Genomic DNA, 7,500 nt, shown 5'->3' on the forward strand with positions numbered 1-7,500 from the left:
ATATATATATATATATATATATATATATATATATATATAGAGGGTGTGTGTGTGCGTGTAGGCGCGTGCGTGTATACACATACGTATCGATAGTGTTGACTTAGAAAGTCAATGATACGTAGTATAAATATTTGAGCTAACATTTAGAAAGTACGATAGCAACAAAATGAGACTGTTCAAACAGATCATCGCTTCAGACGATAAGTTCATACAATCTGATGTAATCAAAAAGATACAAACAAAGTAATTTTCCACGTAAATGCATAACAGCCAAATACGTGAGAGAGTTTTCCAACACATATATTCAATAAGAAATATGTTTCTGATCATAAGTAAAGATCCCAAAACAGATGACAAACTGATGAAACTAACCCCATCCTGATCTTGATAGATCCAACATCCAAGTTCCACCAGTAGTCAACAAGCTCCTCTGCGCCTTTGTTCCAGCCAAAGCTCAAATTCTTCCTTGCATCTGCATCACCAGCAACATGACACGCTTAGTGCACTGGCTAGTTCAACTTCTTCTCTGTTTTGAACATCTTATATTTAACACTGACTATTTCGCTATTATATGGTTAATGTGAACCACAAAGCGTTGAATTTCTTTGTATTTCCTGAACCGACGATGATATTCTGTTTTTGAGTTTCGCCAAAAGCATTTAAAACAAACCAATATACTACATTCCCTTCGTTCTCGTACTTATACTATATTTATTATATATCCATATACACATATATACACACACACACACACACACACATATATATATATATAGTATATATATATATATATATATATATATATATATGTATATATATATATATATATATATATATATATATATATATATATATATATATATTTATACTTATATAAATATATAAAATCTTAAATGTTACTCAGCTGACCAAAGAAGGAATTACCCAAATTATGTCATCGGTAATCTGAAGATTTTGTGGGTTCTGTCCATTTGAGAAGGGGCATAAGTCTAGCGGCCTCATCTTCCCAAAAGGAAAAGAGAAAAACCTCCCATAGGCGTCTCCATCAAAGGATAAAAATGCTTCGTTTCTTGACTCAGACGTCCTTGGCATCATAGGACTTGATTCCACTCCTGAGTGTGGAATGGGGCATCAGAAACTCATAAATAAGTTATTGCTTTGATTGACGGCTCAGAGCATCTCCCATCAGACGTCAAAGTTCCTCCTTATTGCTTTTATTGAGGATGCTGCAGAGGGCGTCAGTGGTCTGGGTGCTTACCACCTCTCTTCTTCTTCCTGCCTTCCTGAATTTACTTGGCGTTTTGTGGTTTTGCCCCAATTTAAGTATTCATTAATTTATTATAAAAGTATTTAGAAAGCAAAACTACAACATTCGCAAGACAGAAAATGTAATTAATATTCTTTCCTGCCTTCCTGGAATTAACTTCATGTTTTGGCGGTTTTACATCAAATTAAATATCCATTTATTTATTGCAAAGGTAATGGACAGCAAATATATTCTCAGTCACCATTAGAATAATTAATATTCTAATAGGTTTCACAGGATAAGTGACATCTATTTATTTATTTGCTTATTACAAAAGTAATTAGTAGGCAAATTTATCTTTGCCAAAAACAGGAAATGTAATTTCAAAGTTCTAATAGGTCTGATAGGACATGTAGTTGGAACGAGCAATGTTTATGTTATCAATCAGCAAACTTGAATTAGATCTGATGAAAGAATGAACAACTCGTACGAGAAGAAGAAGAAGAAGAAGAAGAAGAAGAAGAAGAAGAAGAAGAAGAAGAAGAAGAAGAAGAAGAAAATAATAATGAATCTGAGAAACAGAACAAGTGAGAAAAGCGATGGCATAAGTGTGCAGGGGAAGAGAGACTAAAGAAATAAACGAAAGATGAATACAGTGGAAAGACGATCAGATATTTAAGGAAAGGGGAGAGAGAGAATAAGTGTGAAGTTTCTCAAATATCGAGAGGCGGGGGAATGAAAATATGAGAAGGATCACTATATAAAAAAGCAAGATATCCGAACTCGGAAGAAATGGATATGATGATGAAAAAGAGGGAAAAGTGTAGGAATGGCGAAATGAATGAGTGGAGGAGCGAGGATAACTGTGAGAGCAGGAATCCAATAAGAGAATCGTAAGAAGAAGAAAGGTTCCCGCAGACGAAAATGAAATGATAAATGGTTGGCAGAATATGAAAGAGTTTTGGGATAAAATAGAAAGTCGAATTAAGAAAGAAAGAAAATATGAAAAAGGAAGAAAGAGAATAAAGTTAAATCTGGTTGGAGAAATTAACAGTGGCAGTAAATTATTATTATTATTATTATTATTATTATTATTATTATTATTCAGAAGATGACCCATATTCATATGGAACAAGCCCAAAGGCCATTGACTTGAAATTCAAGCTTCCAAAGAATATGTTGTTCATTAAGAAGAAGTGAGGGGAGGTAAAAGGAAATACAGAAAGAAGAGATCTCACTTATTAAAAATAAATTAATTAATTAATTAATATTAAATTAAATAGGAAAAATGTATTAAAAGCAAATATCTGGAAAAGCAGACAAACTGAAGAAATGAGAAGCAACACAAGAACTGCACAGAGGGAGATTTTGGAATCAAAGGAAGCAGAAGCTATTGAAACTATGGGAGAGGCAACCAAAATAGACTTGTCAGATATACAAGAGATTTCTATGAACGTACGAATCTAATCCATCACAACTGGGGCTTGTGGTTGTTCGGCTTTCTGGCTGCAAGACTGACCATATCTGATTTGAAAATGGTCTTCGTCTCAGGTTATTGCTGAACCGTTGTGGTTTTATATACGTTCCGGAATGTTGGTTTAATTTGCCTCAGTCATAATCCAGGTTCAAGTCTTACAGAGACAGATCTCGAGTGCCGAGAGATGATCTCTTATGAGTGTTGTGTGTGTGTGTGCGTGTGTGTGTGTCATGCTGCTACTTCATCTCTCTCTCTCTCTCATAATATGGCAATAGAGAGAAGCAGCATTTTTAATTACTCTCTCCAATTTTATGTACATCTTCCGTCCCTTTGTCTGAATATATGTCCTGATGAAAACTCTAAACATTACAGTCTTAATTCTTTTTGGCAGGATTGATCATTGTCAAGCTGATAGAAATGAGTTTTTACAACTAAGGTTGAATAACAGGTAAGCTCTGAGAAATTCATGACAAAACAGTAATAAAAATGACATTTTTCGTGTTTTTCATCAATGGTTAGGTAAAACTACTGTAGGAAACCAAGTTTAAGAGAACAGATAGGCATTAGGGAACTTTCAATTCATGCAGCTGGAAGAGGAGGACTTTGGTGAAGTTCGAAATTTCCTGTATTTCCCATGTATTCACTCAAACTTATTTCTATACTTTCTTCTAACTATTCATGACAACAATATGAAACAATAAATCATAGATTAATGAACAAGTAAACATATAAGTCAAAACAAAAAATTGCAACAATAAACAAACAAATTGCTTAACTAAATGAGCCCTGTAGGAGGGTAGTGCACCTCATGCGTTGCACTGTAGGCATTACTTAAGGTTCTTGGCAGAGTCCCTTCGGCCCCTAGCTGGTAACACCTTTCATTCTTCTACTGTACCTCCGTTTCGTATTCCCTTTCTTCCATCTTAGTTTCTTCAACCTTCTGCTAAGAAATGTTTCATAGTGCAACTGGAAAAGGTTTTCCTCCTTTTACACCTTAAACCCTTTTGCTCGGTCATTCAGCGCTGAATGACCAGGTCCCAGCACTAGTCTACTGGCCCAATTTCCACCTATTCTACTGACGAAACAACGTCGAGGAAATAAGCCGTTGTGGTTAAGATTGTGTTCAGAATTTGAAACGCGTTTTGGTTTTTTGCAGACAGGCCTTTCTTTTTTTCTTCTCTTTTTATAGAGAAGGAAAGTAGGGAAAACTCTAATGCGAATTCAGATCCGGGGAAAAGTGACGGTACCTTTGTGTGAGTGACCCCATTGTCAATAAAAGACATTCCTTCTGTCGATCTCGAACTCAATTCGCTCTTTCATTCTGCCTCTGACACCGGAGGTGATGGAAGCTGGTCGCACTCGCTGGGGAAGGGAGGAATGTGTAAACTAAGAATTCTTTTATTTATTCTTATTTTCGAGTCTCAAAAAATGGTGCATGCAGGAGGGAAGTGTTTGCTTTTTGTAAGAGAATAGTTTGTATGTTTTGTAAGTCTTGATAATATTTCAAAAGCTGTTATGTCTATATACTTTATAGGAGTTTTTACGTACGCAGATAGGAAATATCAGCTTTGTGTAAAATAATAGGTTGTATATTTTATGAATTTTAAATATAATTCAAAAGTTATTTTGTTTATATATATATACTTGTAGAACAGTTAGATAATTTATAGAACTACTGGTTTATAATCCCAGAACATCTTATGAAGGGAAGTGTTTATTTATAAGATTATTGTTTGCATATTCTGTAAGGCTTGAAAATGGTTCAAACTTTCTTTCTTTACATATTGAATAAGGTCACTGGTTCAAGATCGCAAATCTATGTGCAGGAGGAAAAATTTGGTCTATACCAACAGAATATCTATACGGATAGGCCTAAAATAAAATTTTTGAATACTTTATGAGTTTCAAGAAATCGGTGCCACACTTTCTTTGGTTTACATTCTTAATAGAATAATTGTTTCATAAAAAGACAATACTATAAATTAGTAGTTTGCAAATTTAAGTTCCAAAATGATTCCGTAATTTCCTTTGGCTTACAAGCTGAAAAGAGTACCATGCTTCATATTGACAAACTAGTTAAGGTGAGTGGAAGGAAGAATGATGTCTTTTTTGTTGAGACGTAGTGACTAATTTAATATCTTTTGTTTAGCCCTCGATCTGGCTGTAGTTCTGTAGGATATCTGAGTTCGGAGATACTGTTTATCAGATATTCATATTAGGTATCCAGGTATTCTGGGTGTGTTGTCATCCGACAGATAGTTGTAGCTTCGTCATGGGAAAATGTTTCTTTTATACTTTCTTGTTTCCAAATGGAAACATGGACATTATTTTCTAATTAATATTTGCTATTAAACACAAAGCAAGAGAACTATACGATCATTGAGAATTTCTGTCATTTTAAATTTATTATTACAAAATAGAGGATCTGATATTTTCCCCGAGTGAAGTGTTGTTATATTATTTTGAAAATGAGCTTTTTATGAAAGTGATTGTCTATAAAACCTTGCTCATTTTGATCAAGCAAGATGGTTTTTTCAATTTGTATCTGACTTGACGATAATATATGTTTCTCAGTTTTTTATAACCTGTGTGTCATAAACCTAATATCAAAAAATATACATGACATTAAGTACCGCTCTTACAGTACATTGCGAAATAACTAATTATAGAACGAAATGGAATACCTGATCAATGTGGCCATTGTCCCCTAAAATAATATACACATATATATATATATATATATATATATAAGAGAGAGAGGAGATATATATATATATATATGTATATACATATATATATATATATAATATATATATAAATATATATATAATATATATATATATATATATATATATATATATATATATATATATATATATATATAACAATGGAGGATCATCAAACGTACCTAAATTTTTCCCCCAAAGTGAAAATATACACCATAGCTCGGAAAGCGTTGAATTAGAATTTCTTCCAAAGTTCATTTTACTGCAGGTAATTAGTCAGTCATCATGTGGCAATAAACGCATATTAAACAGAATTTTTATTTTGGCCTTTTTCAGGACATTTTTGTGGCACAAAGGAGGTCAGTGGGAACACTTCCTGACATATGGGTGCACTGAAATGGCTGCAGTGTAGCTACAAAAAATGAAGTCAATATAGAATGAATATAATTTGCATGTATGTAGGCTCGAACCATGGAAGAAAAAGAACTCAAGACTACAGTGACGCGCCTTAAACCAAATGGCCATCACTTGATGGCCGTGCGGTTTAAAGTGCGTCACTGTAGTCCTGAGTCCTTGTCTTCTGTGGTTCGAGCCCACGAGACGACGAACTTATCAACTAAAAAATTCCCCTTAGGGAAACATGTATGAAAATATATTATTTCTGAGATAGAGGAATTGATATTAAAGACGTTTGTAGCTAATGCTGTATATAAAGCAAAGGTGATGTGATAAAATTCATTCATAATATATATACAGTATGTATACATGTATGTATATATATATATATATATATGTGTGTGTGTGTGTGTGTGTGTGTGTGTGTACATGTGTGTAAGTGTGTATACATGTATGTATGCTCTCTACTGGTCACTCGATACTAGTGTAATTAAGCTCATGTTTGTATGCATTTAAACGCAGATATATTTCCATGCAAACCTATGAATCTCCCACGAAATATTTATTGCGAATAGACCGTAATCAATAACCACTAAAATCGTCTGTTTATTTTTTCATATTGGCAAATTCAGTCCTTCGGTACGACTCCCAACAAATTCCCCTTTTAATAATCTATCCACCATGCCACCGGAATATCTGGATATCCTCGAGTTTAGAAACAGTGTAGCTCGTGCGTGAAGTTTTCTCGTAATGCAAGCCTTCAATTGAGGCTGTTCTGCCGCAGATTTCCGGTTGTTAATCGTCGAAAGTGAACGGGCATGTATATGAATGTGTGTGTGTTTGTACAGTATAAAACAAAACAATCGTATCCATAAAATGATTTGAGCATTTGATATTGAGCTGCAATTGCGTTCATGAAATGGGCTGGATTTCAGATGACCAATGACGGAAAAATTAATTTTCCGAAAGTTACGAGTTAAGTTCTTTTCAGACTTTCTGCAAATTGTGGTTTAGTTCTTGAGAAGGAGTTGAACTTTAATCTAGCACATCTAATGGAGAGAGAATAGTTATAAGCAAAATAAAAAGATTTTAAATTAAAAACTGAATTCATAAAAAGCACAACATATGAAAATTGAATTGCATGTTTTGCAAAATGGACCTGATGTCAATAACCATCATTAAAAATTTTTTTCCAAAAGTTCTCTTCCCAAAATTCAGAAACCAAGACGTAATTTTGAAAGGTGGTTGTGATTATTATTTTTTTATATGAATCTTTATTTTACCAACAGAGCACTTATTCTGATTCAGATTATTATTTTTCTTAAATATGAATCTTTATTTTACTAAATAGAGAGTTTGATCTACTTAGATTATTATTTTTCTTTAATCATGAATCTCTATTTTACTAAATAAGACTCAATATCTAAAATTTCTTCAGGTCTCGAACTGACACGAATGTACAAAGCCTCATTACTCTCTCTCTTGAACGTCTGTGGAAAAGAGTGTGTCGGTGCCTATATGCACTAGAAATATATATTTATATGAATTCTGCAACTCGTTACAAGCTACGTTCTTCTTTTCAAGGATTTCTCGCTTTAGCCTACGTGGATATTGAGACCATCTCAGATATAAACTGTATAAAGAAGACTTCTTAA

At 33.5% G+C, this 7,500-nt stretch overlaps 1 protein-coding gene across 1 annotated transcript in view; it reads left to right on the forward strand.

Moving 5' to 3' along the window:
* The window catches only part of LOC136838168 (uncharacterized), an 864,161-nt gene that overhangs the window by 61,238 nt on the left and 795,423 nt on the right, over positions 1 to 7,500 (forward strand). The gene's annotated exons all lie outside the window — the stretch shown is intronic.

Source organism: Macrobrachium rosenbergii, unplaced genomic scaffold (assembly GCF_040412425.1).
Source record: "Macrobrachium rosenbergii isolate ZJJX-2024 unplaced genomic scaffold, ASM4041242v1 171, whole genome shotgun sequence".
Taxonomy (NCBI): domain Eukaryota; kingdom Metazoa; phylum Arthropoda; class Malacostraca; order Decapoda; family Palaemonidae; genus Macrobrachium; species Macrobrachium rosenbergii.